The following is a 20,234-nucleotide window of genomic DNA, read 5'->3' on the forward strand; positions in this document are numbered from 1 at the left end:
GTTGATGCTGAGGCCGGAGCACACAGCATCCGTTTAAGGAAAATATTTTCATCTTTTTGGAGTTGGACTGTAGAGGAATAACCCCACAATCCAGCTCCATACAAGGCTGAGGAAACACATCTTGCATTATATATAGTTACCATATTCTTTATTCTGTGGTCCCCTATTTTCGTAGCAAAACGAAAAATGCCATTAATATTCCTAGTCATTTTGTATCTGATGTTTTCTTTCTCACTAGTCCATTTGCCATTACCATCAAAGCTAATGCCTAAATAACAAAAAGTCTTAGCTTGAATCTTGGAGCCTTCTAAAAAGAAAGACCGCGATGGCTTCATTTTCTTACCACATATCATGGTATATGTCTTCAGTTTTTTAATTAAAAGTTTCCTACCGTTAATAAAATCAGTAAATTCATCAATAAGCCGTTGAAAGCCTAAAGAGGTACGTGAAATTAAAACAGCGTCATCCGCATACAACAATACCGACACAACAGTGTTATCTATTTTTGGTGCGTCTGCCGGGATGTTATTTAAAACCATAGCTATTTGATTAATAAAAAGGGAGAATAAAAGAGGTGCCAATATGCACCCTTGCCTAATACCTCTTCGCACGGCAAAAAACGGGGTTCGCTCACCAGTAGGCCCATATCGTACGCTGCAGGAAAGTTTCTCATATACCCTTGCTAAAAAGAACACAATCTCTTTTGGGGCCCCCGATTCGAGCATTCCAAAGGAGGGAATATTCCACTAAATCAAACGCACTGCTCAAATAGCGAAGCATAAAAACAAATTTCCCTCTTTCGCTACTGTATATTTATTAATAAGTAGGTCCAGATTTAAACATTGTTCAATGGTCCCTAGGCCCTTCCTAAAACCATACTGAACTGAAGTTAGTATTTTTAGATCTGCGGCCCATGTTTCCAATCTTTTTAAAAGCACCCTACTCATCACTTTTATTGAAGAGTCCAGTAGTGATATTGGGCGATAGTTGCATGCTTCGGAGCGCGAACCCTTTTTATGTAATGGAACAATTAATGATTGGGCCCATGATGTTGGAAAGTTCCCCAAGGCAGCAATATTAAAAAATCCTTGTAAGAATTGGTGCCCATAGGTCCATTACGTCCTTGTATATATCAATCGGAACACCATCCGGTCCCGGGGCTTTACCCCCTTTGCTATTTACCATCCCTTCCCGCACCTCTTCAACACTAATTGACAGTGCTAATGTAGGCCATGTAAAATCATTAGTTGAAGGAAAATTTAAGGGCACCTTATCCGGGTTAAAAATATTAGAAAAGTGTTCAATCCATTCCGTACAATTAACATAAGACGTCAGTTCAGGAATATGAATATCTTTTAAAAAAGGGCTGTTTACAATTTCCCAGAAAAGTTTGGTGTTATTAGTTTCACTTGTCATACTTAATTTATCCCAGGCGTCTGATCTCAACACCTTTTTATGCGCCAACACAGCTTGTTTATAGTCAGTTCGCAACTCATGGACAAGCATTTGGTTACGGGGCTTGGTCCTCAGTGCCAATTTCAATTTATGTAATACCTGGGTACATTCGGAATAAAACCACCTCATTCCATCCTGCTTCTGGCCTTTGGTATTTCTAGTTAGTATGCTCCTAATTACGTTATTTATATTAGAGAATTCAGTTTGTAACATATCGGGGGTAACCTCTTCACTAAGACAGTAGTTGATACTTTCTCTACATATACTGACCACATCTAGTTGAACCTTATGTGGGTCCACACCATCCCACTTAATTCTCATGCCATTCGGCCTAACAGGGAGGATGTCTGAGATTATATCAGCGGTATTAGTCAATCTATTGCCCCAATCTAGCAATACCATAGAGATACTATTGTGGTCGCTGACCACCTGTTCTGATATCCAAAGGTCGATATATAGACTATTCTTCAAAGTTAGGATATGGTCTATATTACTATTCCCGTTCCTCCCAGTAAATGTTGGACATTTGATATGGCCCTTTCTCCAGGAGCAGTCTAACAACTCAAGGTCAAACTTTGCCATTAATGTGTTAAGAGTCATACCATATTCACAATGTGGAAAATGTAGCATATCGTCCTTAATCCCCACTGCAATAGTATAGGCCTTCATAAAACCACATGAGTTAGTATATAGGGCAAACTCGAATGTTAAAATCGCCTGCCCACAAAATAACTGCAGGTTTACTAGAAAATTTCAGTACCCCATCTATCTCTTTTTCCAATGAATCTAACGGAGCTCCCCTATCTTTATGGAAATTGTTGTTATAATGATTAATTAACACCAAATCCTTGCCCTTTGGAAACGATAGTCGCAAAACTTGACTATGATTGCCAATAGATTAATAAGTTATGATTTTGCACCCAATCAGTTTAGTGGATATAAGCATCAATAATCCGCCCTTTGCTCTACCTATTGGAGAGGGTATAGCATTTAAACAATAGGATGTATAGCCTTCGACTGTGACATAGTCTGTGCTCCATGTTTCTTGTAAACACATTATATCACTACCATAAGTGATAAAGTCCTGCCAAAAACGCATACCTAATTTTTTCCCAAGACCTGCGATATTCCAGGTTGTCAGTGTATACCCTTCCTGCATTTTTACTCCTTTGGAATTATTAGGATTTATGGGCACATCCACATCCACTGAAGACTCTGCAGATAATAGAACAGTTAAGTTGCCAGTGTCATTGATTATATTTTTCTTACCCATCATAATGGGGTCCGTATGTAAAGATTGGATATTACTTATTTCGCTTCTCCTTCTTGATAATCTGGGACTTACCATCCTCCCTAAATCGGTGGTCCCCACTGCATCTTTATGTCAATCATTGTCCTCCATTTGGGTCAAACACTGGAATCTATTATACAGTGGTAAAGGGGGTCGCACTAGGCGGGTTACTGATAGTGTGGGCAACCAGTTGTTACTAGGATGGTGGGTCATATGGTCAGTGACTGAGTTATTTACCAACAGGTGTCTATAGAAATAAGCAAGTGGCAATAAAGTTGTATTGAAATCCCAACATGAAGGTGGGGGAGCACTAAGTAAAGTTTTGTGTGCCCAATCTGGTGACCTAAAATTAACTATGACACAGTCCCCATCAAATGTTTTCATTGTGGGACCTATCCATCCCACTCTTTGTGTAAGTATGATCTGTTCTGCACCTAATATTGGAAAAACAAATTTTTTGATAGCCAATGGAGGATTTTATTTTTGAGGGTTTCATTAGTTTCTGTTTGCCCTTCCCGTAATTTGGGGATATTGCAAAGAACTGTAACATATGCTCCACATTCTGGTGGTAAATTTATTACTGGTGGTATGGCGTTACCTTTAAGATCTTCTGGAACACGTAGGCCCTTTATCTGTTCTATCGTTTGATCCCCTCGTTTCCCGTTGCCTCCCAATAAAGTTACGCCATTTTCCCTCGATGGTTTATCTCTTTGTTCTCGTCTTCCACCATCAGTGTGGCTACTAATGTTGTTCCTAATAATGTTGGGTGAGTTATTTGGAGCTGTTCGCTCTACAGCTGTACCCCCTGACTTGTCCTTAGCACCCTTAGTCGTGTATGGGGCAGATTCAGGCACAACCTCATTTGGAATAAATACAGGTGGGGAAGCAAGTATTGTAGCATGAGTAGTCTTAGTTAAATAGGGTTTTTTTGTTATATGTTGTTCAATGAGACCTACCCTAGCTTTGATACCATTAATTTTCTCACAAATTGGCCCTAAAAGTGTTGATAGCAGGGTCTCCATTCTTTCCCAAAAACCCTCTTCGCTAACCTCAATCTTCTCTTAATCAAGCTGGACATCTGCAACACTTGACTGACCCTCACACTTTTCCCCCTTTCGGCCCAACGGGTTCGGTACCGTTTTATGATGAGTTTGGCTGCCTTTACCCCTATGTTTATATACAGGCTGTTCTTTAATGATGTGATTTTGTTTACTCTTGGCTAATTGAAAGTCTGCTTGCCAAGGGGGAAAAATCAGGAGGCAGATTGTGGTGAATAATGGGTATCTCAGAATTTTTATCTGCCCCTGGAAGTCCAGCGTATGAGGCCATTACCATTGAGTCAAAGGAATTGGCCATGACTGTAGATATGTTTACGGATTGTAAAGGTGGGGCCATGCCAATGGGGAGCGAAAGACGTCTCTCTGTATTCTCTATCGCTGTGGCAACTACCCCAATAGTCTTCTGTAACATTTTGTCTATGGCGGTTAGATTTGGAAGAGGGTTAGTTGTAGATTTTTTCTGCCTGGTGTTAGGACGGGGTTGATCAGGGATATTTTTTCCCATTTTCGGAAGCTACACGAGCAATAAATTTGCAACAACAATAACTAATATATAGAGGGAGACACTAGGAACACAACTAGTCAAATCAAATACTAATCCCGGAATAAACAGCAAATATCCGTACCCACAGTCACTTAGGCGCACCTTTCAAGGGTAAGCTGTTTTGCCATGGGATCTTAACTCCACACCGGTCATGCGAATAACATCCAGCCAAGGGGGGTGGGCCAGCCCAGCCTCGGCCGGCCCCGGACGGCCACTGACGGGCCGCCCTTTGCCCGGGCTTAGCCCGGCGCATCCCGCGCCCGTCCTCGCGGGAGGAGGGACCGAGCCCGGCTTTAAGCGCCTCCTGGCACGTTGTTCCAAGGCGTCCTGCCCCAGAGGATCACGGGAATCGTGGTCCAGCGGAGCCAAGCCCAGCCGACCTACACCGGAATCCTGAAGAGCCCCGGCGAGTATTCTGGGGATTGTAGGGGGCGGAGCCAAGCCCGGTCCCGGGGAAAGCAAAACAAACAGGCAGCACCAGCTCCACGCCACCAACCAGGAAACAGTGACACACCCACTGTCATTCATCTATACAGCCACTGATATATTCACTCAGACACCCATATAGACACTCACACACTGCCACTCACCCAAAGAGTTACTCATACACCTGGCCAGTCATGCAAAGAAACTATCACACACCCATTTCCTTGCTTATACAGTCATACACACACCACCAAACTCATTTATATAGATAATAACACATACTTACTCTCTTAAATATCCATTGATAGAAACACACACTCATCCATACAGATACTCTTGCAATCAGTTACTCTGACATATAGTCATTTATATACTCCAACACTCACATATACTGCTTTAAAACATATGTAGTTACTCACACGTGCACCACTGAGACATCCATTCACTCACCAACACACCCATACACATACTCACCCACCCATACAGCTGTTTCCATATACACTCTCGAACCTATACACCCAGTAGAACAACCACTCACATATCTGTGTACAGAGTCACACACAACCCCACCCACCTACAAAGACACTCAGGCACCCAAAAACTATACTCAGACAACCAAAAAGTAACTCACATAGACACTAATGTAGCTACTCACCAAGCCATGCAGCCGCTTACACACCAACTAACAGACCGATAAAGACATTCACACAGTTTAGTCTCTAACCCATGCATTCAGTAAGACACATTTAATCACTCACTTATACAGTCAGTCACACACCTTCTAAATCATCAATTCAGGCTCTCATACACCCATTCATACTTCAATACACCTTGGCATATATATGTATAAAAAAATATTTTTATACTTTACAGAAACACACATTCACTGGATGATGTCATCAGTGATGTCATTTGAGATGTCATCAGTGATGTCATCAGTGATGTCACTGAGCATGTCATGAGGGATGTAATATGCGACGTCATCAGCAGTGCATTGCAGGACGCGAGTTATAGTTAGGTCTACTTTCTATAACGGCCGAATTTCCATGGTTTTGTACGAGTTGAAATCTCCAACTAACTATAACGTCCCTGAAAGTTTTTTTCAGTGAATTTCTAAGGTTTTTTAAATGCTAATTTCCAACTATAACGTCCTTGAAACCCATGTTTTTTTCAGTGAATATATATATATATATATATATGCTCGAAACGCGTCACGTATGAGGTCTTTGGAGAAATAAACATCTTTGCCACCATATCTGTGGGTTCGTGTGCTTTCCTCTCGCCGGCCAGGTGGTTTGGAATAGCTTTGTTGATTGGATATATATATATATATATATAAACGCCAACTCCAGTCTCTCCACAGAACATGGACACTGACACAGGGATTGAGATCGTAGGATTAAAACTCTCATATATATATGTTTAGATATAGCTATAGATATATAGATATAGATATATTTACATAATGGAAGTGTAGTAGCCACTGTGTAGTTTAGTTAGGTCAGAGTTTCCATCGGAAGAGCATTTTTTGTTTTGTTATTAACTTTGGCGCCGTTTAGCAAGTCTGCATGAAACCTTACCAAAAAACGTTCATACATCTAAGCTCCTTCCTGCAAAGTGTTGTGCTAATCCATCAAGCAGGGGTAAAAAAAAAGTAGGTGGCCAAAACATTGATTTTGTATGTTAATTCCCAATAGGAAACGTTGGTCCCTAATACAGAAGAAACAGGTGAATTGACTTACACCAAATTTGCTCAGAGACCATGCTTTTTGTGATTTGTTGTAAATCCATTCGGCCGTTTATTGTGAAATTCATGATTAAAGAGGCACGGTGATCAAGCAGTGGTTAAATAAGTTGGAATCTCTGCAAAGTTAGCCCCACGGGAGGCTCACTGTACCAAAAAGTTAAAAAACAGGACCTCTCATTAGCTGAGGGAACTATTTCTCTAATCAACCATTTCAGTACCACGGAACCTATAGAGAGTGATCTCATTGGCTGGCTACAACTAGGATGAAAATGTTGTGGCTGCCATTACTGGACTCTGGGATTCAGTCCCAATGTCTTAATATTTGCGTACACCCAGGCACTCTGGCAGTTGGGGGGAGGTCCTCAAGGGAAGTCCCTGACGCCAAAATGTAGACAAACAATTTTTAAGCTGCAGGCAGCGCAGTACTCCCATAAGACCTAGTGAAGCCCTCTCATGAGGTACTGGGGTACTCAAACTAGAGCCACAGTTCAAACTTCAATGCTATGGTACTGCCATAGTGTGTGAGTGAAGCTTCAATACCGGTACTACAGGTGTACAGCAGTGTCCATGAGAAATCTAAAAAAAATAATAATAAACAAAATGTGGGTTGGCTTCTTCTCATAGGGGGAATGGAATCTGCAGCAGTTTGGTGAAGGGCAGGGCCAGAGGCCAAATCCTACAGTCAAATTCCAATGCACATGGCTGAAGGTTCTGTGCAGCAGGTGGCTGGCTGCCATGAGGGGTCAGGTGCTGGACCTAGTAGGAGGCTAGGGTCTGTGGCCATCCCCCAGCTGTGTTGGTCAAAGGAGTTGGCTGAATATGATCAAAAGGTCAGAGGAATTCACTGAAAAAAACAACAGTTAAAGTTACATTACAGTTATGTATGGCAATAATGTCAGGATCCTGCAAGCCTGCCATTGGGTGGCTCTACTTGAGGAACTTCTGCGGGCTTGCTGCCATCATGAATACTAGTTTGGGGCCTGTGCTGAACTTCAGTATTCAAACCCTCTTGGAAATCAGATCCACTCCAGATTCCATTATAGGATTAATTTATCAACCACTAAAGCATTATGCTACTTGTATGCCTTACCTTACCATGAGATCTGGAAAGGAGACTTTTGGTGAAATATATTATACTTGGAACTCTGTCTTACTTCTTCTCGCATACCCATGCGCTCCTTCACATGAATTCTGGGCATATTGCGAAACTAGATCTGATCTTTGTACCACTCCGGATTTTCATTCTGCCTGCTGGTTGCTTCCTGAAACCTCTGGCCACTCCTTCAGGCAGAGAGCTGGGGGAGGGACTTCGATTGCTCTCACCTGCACTGTACTGCAGCTTGTTCATACCTGTTCTGAATTCTAATCACCCTTTGTGACTGTGAACTGGGAGGAGGGATTTAAGGCTGGCTTCTTCATTGAGAATGTGTACTTCAACTGCCGTTCCAGGAAGCTCCTGTTTTCTTCTCCAGTTTCCTGCACTGCTGAATCCTTGAAACCTTGAGAGGAGTTCCTGCTTCCTGCTACTGCTTTTTGCAGTGTTCTGTTTTCCTGTGGTTGCCCTGAGCAGCATTGTGCATATGTGTTTCCCTTGGATCTCAGTCGCACCTTCCTTTCTACCCTGATATCCTGATTTCTGTGTTTTCCCTGTTAGGTTTCTGACCACATATTAGCTGCATTGGCAGCGGTTCCCTTTATTTCCTTGTTCAGAATTTCTGTTCTATCCTTGTTCTTCATTCCCGTGTTTCCTCATGTACCAGCAGGGCATAATTTGTTCCAGTGCCTGTTGGGTACATTCTTGAATTCCTTGCTCTGAATCCTATTTCCAGTTTCCATGTACCATCAGGGCATTATTTGTTCCAGTGCCTGTTGAGTACATCATCAAGTTCCGTGCTCTGAATCTTATTTCCAGTTTCCCTGTACCAACTGGTCATTAATTGTTTGAGTGCCTGTTGGATACAACCTTAGGTTTCTTGCTCTGAATCCTTGTTTCAGTTTACCTCTATCAAGAGAGCTTTAAATGTTCTAGTGCCTGTTGGGTACAGCCTGCCCTTGATTCCTGTATTCCTGCTCTTGATTTCTGAAGCCCTTTACATAATTCCTTGTCTTGTTTTTCTCCTTGTCTGATTGCTGTCTTGCCTGCCCTGTATTCTGGTTATTGTTTCCATTCTGGTTTTCTGTTCCACTCCAAATTCGGTCAACTGTCTGTGTCAGTCCATAGCCATTTACAGTGTGACCTCTGGCTTAATCTCATTCTGACCAGGTAAGGGAAAAACTTCTGTTGTTGTGCCCAGTTCCATTGGAGTATTACCTCTCTCTATGTTGTTGTCAGTCTAGGTCTACCTTGAACTGAGTATAATAGTCACTACCCAGTAGGCCCTGCAATGACTTCGCTCTATGACGGTTGTTAAGAGCAATCTGCTGGTGTCAGTCCAACGGGCTTTCCCTAAGCTACCAAGACAAGAGACCTCTTGTCCATATACCAGTACACCCCTTACTTTGATCATACTTTGTTCTTGTCTATCTCCTGTCCTGTGTTGTTTAGGGGACTCAGCTATACTTTGAGTAGCCTGGAATTACCATGCCTTGTCTCTTGGCTAAGTGTTACCTTTGGAATCACTCAGCCCTGCCTTCATTCCCTGACAAATATGATTTTCCCCCAAGTTAAAAGAAAAACTGAAATTTACTGAAATAAAGTGACATTATAGTTAGGTGTGGTAAGAATATCTTAGCTTACGTTAAATGAAACCCTAAAACTTTACTGAAAAAATCCAAAGGTTAAATTGATGTTATAGATATGTGTTCAACTAAGGATCAAAACCAAAAAACATTGCAGTTCACCAGTTATAGTTTACTGAGCTAACTACAACCTGCGCCCCACCATGCTCTGCTTATGACCACATATTACATTCATGACATATTACATTACATAATTAATGACCTCACTGGCAACCTCTCAAATTTTATCACTGATGAAATCATTGATGATGTAGCTGATGACATTATACAATCGTAACTTTGTCCTGTATAGCTTTTGTAGACTTGAAGGAATTTAAAAAGCTACACCTCTGGTACATTTTTAATTCACCTTAATAGTATTGCCCTCTTAAAGACTTCATATAGCTGACCCTTTTAAGATTTGTTGTTTCCAGTGAATATATATCTCTGTGTGAGTGTGTTTTTTTCCAGGCTTAAAGACATGAAAGTGTGGTCTTAATATTGCCTTAAAAAGCTATTTTAAGACTGTCTTCCTCCAGAGCAAACACTTTTAAAATCAATCATCTTTTCTTTATTCCTTCCTTAAGGCAGCCTTTGGATTGTCTTAAACAAGGGATATGCTAAGACCCTAATATTTAGCACATTTTGTAATAAGTGAGTAAACTTTGTTAATCTAACTATGGAAATGTTGCAAAGCAAAATGTCCAATAACTAACATAAGGAGCACTACAATCAAATAAGTATAATTTAAGCATTGCATCATAATGACCTGTAGTTTTTTGTCTTTAAATATCATTATCATTTGCAAACATTTCACAAATAAATGGCATGCTTAGATACACTAGCAAACATGATCTAGGGATATACCTTTCTTCAATGTCTAAAGATGAGGATATCAGAGACCATTATTTCAAGACATAATGGGAAAATATTGAGGCAGTAATGGATCACAAGTCAGGCATATTTTTCTCCACTCACCCTCAGTTTCTATGAACTGATATTAATGCTTATCTGCAGACCTTCTCATAAGACCTTAATTTCTTGCCCTTTAGTTTGGACATCCTGTGCTCAAATGCCACATTAAAACAACTATACTCTTATCAGGAAATCTGAGCATTTTGTATGATCAACCAGGGGTGACCTACTTCCAATATATATTAGAAGACTTGTAAGCATAAAGCTGAATCTACTGACTATTCACCCATACATTGCATGTACCTTTAATTGTATCCTACATTCGTTTCAAGCCCTCAGCCCAACTGTCTTATTTACTTCATATGATAGCATCATTTCATCAGTTTATTTAAAGAGAGGTGCCAGCACAAAATTTCTGATTCACTTGTGTGAAATGGAATTGGAAACATTTCCTGAAAAGTTAATTAATCTAAAATCTAAATTGACTTACAAAATGGATGTAGAGCTGTATGATTAGTTTACAAATATATATGTATATATTACACGATCACAATGGAGTATGTCGGCATGCTCCAGAATTCCATTGGTGCTCTTTGCTGGTGTGTCTGCATACATGCCTAAAAGATCCACAATCCCCTTGCTGCATACAGAAGAGTCGGCAATCCAGGAGCGATTCCAACGTAGCGTACTTTATCAGCATACGATGGCTGATGAAACATTCAACTGCCTTGTACACAATGCTGGGCGCCATATTTACTCACTACTTATGTACCTCTCCTTCAAACAATAATAGCAATCAACAAAGGACTGCAAAATCCATGTGTCATGATTTCTTGAATGAAAGTGGTGGCTAATAGATTGATGTACAATCCAGAGATGTAGTAAGGATTGGCAATCTGATTTAGGTTAAAACATTCCAGGGTGGAGAGAAACGGAGAAGAGTCATGAGGGGAGTGATGATGAAGCTCGAAATCAGAAAAAATAAAGAAAGTAAATGGAAGAGTAAGGACTAATAGTCCAATTTATTTTTTGGAGGCAACGGCCACAGAGTATCCTTTTTGCCAATAATGCAGTCCGCCCGCTGCATTTACATGAAGATGGACCTTGGGGTTAATCACGGCAGAGACTACGGCGCCTCTGCCGCGATTAATCCCCTCTGAGACCCCAGGGAGTCAGGGCCATTGGAGAAATGGCTGCATGTCCACACACCCAATTTAAATGGGTGGACATGTAGTCATTTTTCTATTGTTCCTTACCATCAGGTAAAACCTGGTAGTAGGGAACAGTAAAACATTTATAATGCTCTCCCCACTATTGGAGAAGCTTCCTATTACGAGATGACCATTACGTTTCATGATGGTGATGCCTGCTAATGCCTTTATAAATGACCGCCAAGAAGGCCATTATTTATATATCTGGCGTGCGGAGTACTCTGAGCCTGTTGGGAGTAAAGTCCTCGGCTGGGCTAAGGGAAATACATCAAACCCTAAATGTTTTGCAGAAAGATTGAGAAAGTGTGAAATATAATTGAAATTGTTTCGACATCTTTATGAGATTTAAATGGAAGAGTTGATGAGCTATCTGTAGGATGACAGTTTTGATTAGAGTATTTCATATATCATGTTGTTATAGCAATGAAACAAATGTAAAAGATAGTTACTTTGGTGTCATTTGGACTCTGTTCTACTTGGAGCTTGGCGTAATGAGTGGCTTTTGTAAGCTCAGTACTGTGCACTGCATGAACTTGTCTGGCTGCTAGTAGCCACTCTTGTGAGTAGGTTCAGTGCTCTGCATTGTACGCACACGTCTCCAAATCATCCCGCTCATCCAAGGCAATCAGTGCTTCATGCAGAGCAGTGAAGGGACTTTGCAAAGATGCTGCAATTAGGGAATGGACCAGATACCATTGCCTCATTACATGTCACAAAAGTGCAGTAACACACATCTGAACAGTGGATCTAAGCTGAAATGTAATGTTGCCAGTTGTATGCCACACTTCTAGTTGTTTGCTTAAAAGTGGCCCAATTAATAAATTCAAGTGACCAGCAGCAAACAGTTTCTATTGGTTCCATGTGCCCAAATGGGGTCTTGATGTCGTAGAAAAATGTTTATTCACCTTAATATAATCTGGAGCAGATTTACAAGCTCCATGCGCTGCCAGTGCATCACTTTTTGTGACGCATTGGCAGCGCATTTTTCTGAACCATATTTACAAGGACAGTAAAAGCACCGCACGGTGCTTTTACTGTCCTTGTAAATACGGCCCCTTTACACGCAGCACTTTGCATGAAAGGGGCATTCCAATGGTGTTGCTGTAGGTGTTCCCACGCAACATCCATGGAACCAGACACATTCCCAGATTTACAAGAAATTGTAAATCTGGAAATGCATCTGAATGCTACGCCTCCCCAGGGGTGGCGTAGGGAGGCGCAACGAAGAGAATTGTATTAATTTCTCCTAGTTGTTTTCCTCTTTCTAAGCATGCTGCATTCTGCAGCACACATAGAACAAAAAAATAACCTCTAATGATTGTTTATGTGCAGGAAGGTGTCCCTTCCTGCACATAAACAATTCTTTAAATAAATGACGTTTTACAAGTTCTATGTGTGCTAATGCAGCACACATAGAATTTGGAAAACACAATTTCTGATTGTTTATGTGCAGGAAGGGAACCATTCCTGTTCATAAACATTCACTAGGGGTTATTTCCTCATTCTTTGTGTGCTGCAGAATGCAACACACATAGAAAGAAAGAGGGAACCCTTCCTGCACATAAACAATCATCCCTGTGACGCAGGCATCCTTGCAGCATGGTGCAAGGGTGCCTGCGTCAGCGCATGGGAGCCGTTTGTGCGCCAGTGCAGGGGGAAGCACAGAGATGCGACATATTGTTGTAAATATGTTGCATCCCTGTGCTTCCAAATGAAGGCAGTGTGGCGCAGCAAAATGTCTTGCTCCACCGCGCTGCGTTCGTTTATTGTAAATCTGCCCCTAAATGTCTTTAGATACCAATAGGCAGTTTGAAGGTGCAATGGAAATCAATAGACATCTTTATCTTAGCAGTTCAGCCCATCTCCTACAAATCCAGATGCTGACAGGGGGATCCAGTTAAAACAATTTGCAACATCTTAACCAGAAATTCTTCACTATACCATATGGTTCGAACACTCTTTTTGTCATGGGTTGTTGCGTAGTATTACGTGGCTGTCGCAGAAGCAATAGACTCCCTCTATCTTGTATTTTGAATGTATCTGTGCTTGTTTATGTCGAACGTTTAAATATCCAATTTATAATTGGTAAAAAAAGAATGCAATTCTGGCCATTCTGTCACTATTGGAATTTTTACTGGGGTAACTATTTAAATTCCTTAGATGGCCGCCAACTTATTTTACAGCTTTAATATTTATTAGTGGCTCTCTAGTTAAAGAGTGATTGTCAAATTGTTATTTCCAAATCTCCCATTTTTTGGGTTCTCTGCAATTTACGCAAAAAATGTGTCCATCCACTTGAATTATAAAGGTTCAGGTGCTGAGAGCAGGATCATCGCTTCTGGTAAATTAGAGGAAAGTGGTTCAATCATTTTCAGACATAGAAAATAGCGAAATGTTCTTTTCTTCATTTAAAGTAGAAAAGTTCTTTCAGTGAGCAAAACTATATATAGCTGACCTAATCAGCATCGATATGGCAAACACACACAGTGTGCATTTTGAGATCCCCAGGTTTTTCTGGATTTAAATAGAACGTTTCTTGATGTCTATGTTTAGACATACATTTATAAAGTCAGTTTAAGTATTCTAGCAAAAAAATATAATTACCGCCATCTCAGCACAGACCTGCAAGGAAGGATTCCTGACAGCGCCCCTAGAATTGTGCTTATAATCCTCAAAATATTATCAATATGGGGATGAAGGTTTGGGTTTCTTCTTCCTGTTATATACAGTAGTGTTGGAATTATCTGGCAACGGAGGACCAAATTATGTAGCAAGGCAGACCACATTTTATGACAAGAATACCAAATTATATAGCATGATGCATCACATTCTGTGGCAGCATAATGTAGCATTGTTGTCATTTTAACTTACAATCTTTCTGTATGAGCACTCGTTTCACCTCATTAGCATCAACCTAACAACTGAATACAGAAATTTGTAACTGAAAGGTGCCTACCTCTGCCCAGCGTCCTGCTGCACACTTTTTTTTTGCAACCTTCGATCCATTTGAGCTAGGAAATTTTTTTATTGAAATGACCAAAATATGATGCAGAAGATGGATTGCCTGACGTGTGTGAATCTAAAATTATGTGGAAAATTATGCGGTTGTAGAATCACATAATTCCAGTGGACCTGAATATGTTCTATGTGTTCAAAGTAAAAACCACATGGATTGGCTATTCAAAAAGCTCCAATAACCTTAAAACAACATTAACATTCAATTATATGCAGTATATTATTCTACTGGCTGTTAACCCCTATAAAGCTTACCGGCTCACATAAACCAGCTAACCTTTCTCCAGTAGTGTGACTTAGGACCACATGCACGACCATTTCATTTTGCGAGTCGGAAAATGGCGAGTCTCAAAATGAAATGTACCAATGTGTCTCAGACACACTGAGCGAATCCCAATGGGGTCACAAATGACCTACCTGATTAATATTCATGATGTAGGTCGCAGTTTGTGACCAATTGGGAATGGACTATAATCACAGTGATTGTGGCCTGCTGGGGTCTGCACACCAACATGCCTGTGATTGCTTTTAAATAAAGCAATATTTTTAAAGGAAAATTGAATGCATTTAAAAAAGAAAAATGAAAAGTTTTCTTTTCATTTTTTAAGAGTAGGCAGTTGTCTGTGAGACCACTGCTTGCTCTTAAAAAACGCTTTCGCTACTATTCACAAAGGAGAAGGGGTCCCAAGGGAACCCCTTCCTGTTTGCGACTGGCTTACCACCTACTTGAAGTAAGCAGTAAACTGCGATAGTTTTGCGACCGCATTCCAGAAAACAATTATACATCACCCTGCGAATCGCTATTAGGAAGGGACGCCCATGGCACGCCCCTTCCTATTAGTGACTCACAAACCCTATTTTGTGAGTCGGTAACCAATTATAAATAGGTTGGTATATGGTAAAAACCATTTTAGCAGTCACAAACAGGCCAAATCTCCTTTAAAATCGGTTGCACATGTGCCCCCTTAGGATCTACCAGTGCCATGCATGCATAGGAAGGTGCTCCTGCTTTAAACATGCGCCTCATGGAAGTGTTTTCTCCCTTCGGCATTTGCCACTTTCATGGAAGGAGCTTAGGGCCAGATTATTAATACCGATTTCTTAATTGCGATTCTCTCTGAATCGCAATTAGGAATTCGGAATTCCTAATGTATGAATCTCATTGAGCTTCATTTATGGATTCCTTGTGGGTCGTAAATCAGCCTACCTCATGAATATTAATGAGGTAGGTCGCAGTTTGCGACCCAACAAGAATCGCAGGCATGGGGCGTGGCTAGGCGCCCAAGGAAGATGGCGGCGTCGGCGTAGGAGCTCCGTTCGTGCTAGAGCTCACCGGCGGTTCGCACTTCCTACGCGAACAATGGAAGGAAGCCTTCGACGTCGGAAGGTGCCGGGCGTGTGCTGAGCCCGCTTCTGGCATTGCGGCGGACCTGCCTTCAACTCTGCTGCCCTTCTTCCTCCTGGTCGCGGCTCTGCACTGGCCGCAGCCGCCATTTTGTCGATTTTCCCGATGACTGCTTGACAGCCCCTCAGCAACGCGTTTCATCGCGTAATGGATTCTTGGCTCCCTCGTGGATCCTGCAATGTCTCCAGCTTCCACAGATGTTACAAAACCTGCATCTCTAGGTGACTTTTCATCAATTATTATGGCTTTCTCACGGACTTAAATGATATTTTTTGCTCTCTTCAATTTCGGCAGCCATTTTAGGTCCTCAGCCTGCATTTCCTGGTTCTGTGACGTTCTTGTCTCTTGTTGTTTTTTTTTTTCCTTTCCTTTACCCTGGCCTAGCATTTTTTCTCACCAACTCCTTCCATTTTCTCCTTTTTTGCTCTCCACATTTTTAGGTTCGCATAAAGTACTTGTTCTGTTTTCAGTCGGGCAGAGTGTTCTTTGCGAACCTGCGCTCCATATATACATTGATGGCTGACTGTTCCAGCAAGATCCAAAAACGCAATTATATCAAAAACTCCAAGCTTTTCACGGAGCTGGCTCATTTAGAAGTCTCTCAGTCTCTCCCTACTAGTGAGACGACGTCGAACATGGAAGCCTCTTCACAGTCTTCAGTAAAAATGACGCCTAAAAGGTTAAAAAAAGATCCACCTTCGCCTCCTAAGTCCTCTTCGACCATTTCGATGGAATTACTCCTTGAAGAGATACGGGTCCTGCGTCCTTTCATGGAAGAAACCAACGCTAAGCTGCAGGTCCTAACTGATAATTGGGCTTCGATGGATGAGAGAATGACGTCGGTGGAGCGTGATGTCTCCTCGCTTCAGGACTCTGCTGCCAAGGTCACCCATATGCATACGCAGATTTCCTCTCTCCAGAAGCAAGTGGAGGACTTGGAAAACCGAAACAGACGCAACAACCTTCGCCTTTACGGCCTGGTGGAGGGCTGCGAGGGGAGTGATCCCATCAATTTTTTCAAATCCTTTCTTCCTAAACTTTTACACTTGCCTGAGGATCCCCCGCTCAATATCCAGCGTGCCCACAGGCTTGGTCGAGCTTCCTCCTCTTCATCCACGTCAGTGAAGCCCAGGGGTGTAATAATGTATTTTCTGGAATACACAGATCTGTTGAGGGTTCTTTCAGCAGCCAGAGCCTCTCCTCGCCTCACATGGTCTGGTTCCACTTTTTTCTTTGCGCAGGATTACGCCAGAGCCACTGCAAATCGTCGTAAGGCCTTCTTGGACATGAGACCTGACCTCCGCTCCATTGGTGCCAGATATGGTCTCTTCCACCCCTGCTTATTTAAAGTCACCTACAATAATAAGACTACGACATATGAGGAGCCTACGCGACTTCGGAGTTTCCTGAACTCTTGTGGCCAGGCTGACATGGAGCTTTCTGGGCCTTCCTCTTCTATTCCACCGTGACTTTTTCTGCTGTTGTTCTATGATGTTTCAATTTTTTATGTCTGCTGATTTCTCTAATTCAACTGTTCTCAGATTTGCATATTCTTGATGAGTTTATGCTTCCCATTGTAGTATTGGTTACTGTTGCTGTGGTTCTTTGGTTCACCCTATTCATTGCTTGTCTTGTACCCCTGTCATTTGCCGTCGCCTAACCTTGTTACCTTTTTTCCTTCCTTCACAGATTAATGTTCCGCGTTCCGTCCTGATCCTCTGGTTGAACGTCTCACTGACCCCGAGTGTCCTGCCTTCTCCAGTTGGCCCTACCTCCCTCCCCCCGCCTCCACGTACGTCCTTGCTTGTCCTTGTTCCTGATCGTATCTTCCCTAAATTGCCCTTTGTAAGTATTCCTCATCCCTTTTTGGACATGTTTGTTCTCGTTTTGTTTCTCCTCATTTTGATCTTTCCCTTCATATTTTCAAGTTTTTTGGTATCAATACCTCTTTTGCGACCTTTTTCTTCTTTTCTATTTCGCTTCTTCTTTCTCCTCATCGCTTATTGGCTCCCTTGGTCATACTTCCCTCTTCTTATATATTTCATTCCCCTGTTACTTCACTTCTCTTTTGGCTCATATTTACACTCTTCTCCTTTTGACCTCCTTCTCTCTTGTCCTGCTTGTTCATTGGGCTCTTTGCGTATGCTCTTTTTTCTCTTTTACTGGACCTTACTTCTCAGTATTTCCGGACTTCATTTTATCTTTTCACCGATCTCAGTAACGTCTTTGCTTCTCTTTATTTTTACGATATCTCTTAGTCTTCTCTTACTCTTCTTTTTCTTGCTCATTTCATTTCTTCTCTACTCTTATTTCTTCTCTTTTTTCCCCTATGCTCTTATTTCTTACGAGGCTTTTTTTCGATGTCTTAATTTTTCTTTGCTCTACTCTTTTAATAATCCTTAATGTCAATACGTATTGTTTCTTGGAACGTTAAAGGTCTTCATTCTCCTATTAAGAGGCAAAAAATTCTCTCTCATCTAGCCAAGTTGAATGTAGATATTGCCTTTTTACAAGAAACCCATTTGTCTGATATTGAAGCTGCTAAGCTCAAGAGGGGTTGGGTAGGCGATGTATTTTCTGCTCCCGGTGATGGTAAGAGAAATGGTGTGGCTGTGTTAATCCGTAAATCTCTCTCTCGTTCGCTTTTGACCTCTGAGTCAGACCCTGAAAGTAGATGGTTGTATGTCAAACTTTCCTCGAAGGGTATTCCCATCTCCCTTTTCAATATTTACGCACCTACTGGTGGCGACCCTGCTTTTTGGCGCACAATGGCAATGACAATCTAGTCACCCATTACATACCCACCAGAAACCTCCGCTCTAGTCAAACGTTCCTAGCGACACCCCTTAGAATAAAAAAGACCAGGTCAGGCGGCAGGACGTTCACCTATAATGCAGTTAAGTCCAGGAATGCTCTCCCTCTGCATCTCAGAGCCAACTCCAACCTTTCGTCATTCCGAAAGAAGCTAAAAACTTTCCTTTTCAACCTTCCCTACTAAGTCCCTCTCAGCCACCTTATTAGGTTCCTTTCTATTATCTTCAAGCGCTTGGACGCCCCCGGGCAGCAATTCGCGCTCTATATAAATGTACTTCCACTTCCATTCCATCCATTCTATATAAATGTACTTCCAATGGCCCCCCATATCTCTGAATACGTTAATGACAATTTTATTATGGCAGGAGATTGCAATCTACCCCTTGATCCCTTTTTAGATAGGCACTCCAAAGCATCATATATCCCTAATAAGTCTCATAAACTGTTTGTTCAGGCAATATCCCAGCACAAACTCATTGATGCCTGGCGTTTATGTAACCCTACTACGAAAGAGTTTACCTTTTACTCCCCGTCCCACCAATCACAGTCCCGTATTGATTACATCTTTCTTTCCCATCATATATCTCAGTCCCTCACTCACGCCGATATTGGTCCCATCTTGTTTTCTGATCACGCCCCTGTACTGGTTAACATCGATGTCTTACCCAAGTCCAACGGGCCAAAACGTTGGCGCTTTAATAATACTCTACTTCTTGATCCCAAATTCACCACCTCCTTTGTTGAGTTCACTACAGAATTTTTTCCCATTAATGACACACCCACTCTGCCCAAGCATACTATTTGGGACGCTTATAAGGCTGCAGCCAGGGTCTCATCATTGACCATGTGGCCAGAAAACGTAAGACTGCCCGCAAACGTGCTAATGATCTTCTCCTCACGATTAAAAAACTGGAACATTCTTTCTACACTTCCCACTCGCAGAAAAGTTTGACTACTCTTATTGAAGCTAAGATGCAATTTAATAAACAATCCACTGATGACGCTTCGTTATATTTGCTGAAATCTAGTTCAAAATTCTATGGGGGAAAGAACAAGGCGGGGAAGGTTTTAGCCAACTATTTAAAAGTCAAGCAACATAAATTGAACATTGAGTCCATCTATGATGTTAATTCTGTTTTAAGGCACACTGATGTTGATATTTTAGAGGAATTTTCCCGTTTTTACTCCACACTTTACTCTTCTGAAACTTGCCCCACTCCCCATTCACTTGCTACCTTTTTCTCCACCATTCAGGCACCTCCCAATTTTCCTGTTGACTTATCCATTCTTGAATTGCCCATCTCTAGTTCCGAACTGCACACTGCACTTCAGTCACTCAAGAAAGATAAAGCCCCGGGTCCAGATGGATTTACAGTTGAATTTTACCTGCACTTTTCTAAATAACTACTACCCAGACTACACTCTCTTATTGACTCTTTTATTCTTAGTGGCACTTCCTCAGGTACTTTCTCTGACGCCCACATATGTATTATACCCAAAGAAGGAAAAGACACCCAGCATTGCAAGAATTATAGACCAATCTCCTTGGTTAACATTGATTATAAGATATATGCTAAATCCCTTGCCTTAAGACTAGACCCCTTTCTTCCTGAACTGTTGGGCCCGGAACAATCT

Source organism: Triturus cristatus, chromosome 8 (assembly GCF_964204655.1).
Source record: "Triturus cristatus chromosome 8, aTriCri1.1, whole genome shotgun sequence".
In the NCBI taxonomy this organism is placed as follows: Eukaryota; Metazoa; Chordata; class Amphibia; order Caudata; family Salamandridae; genus Triturus; species Triturus cristatus.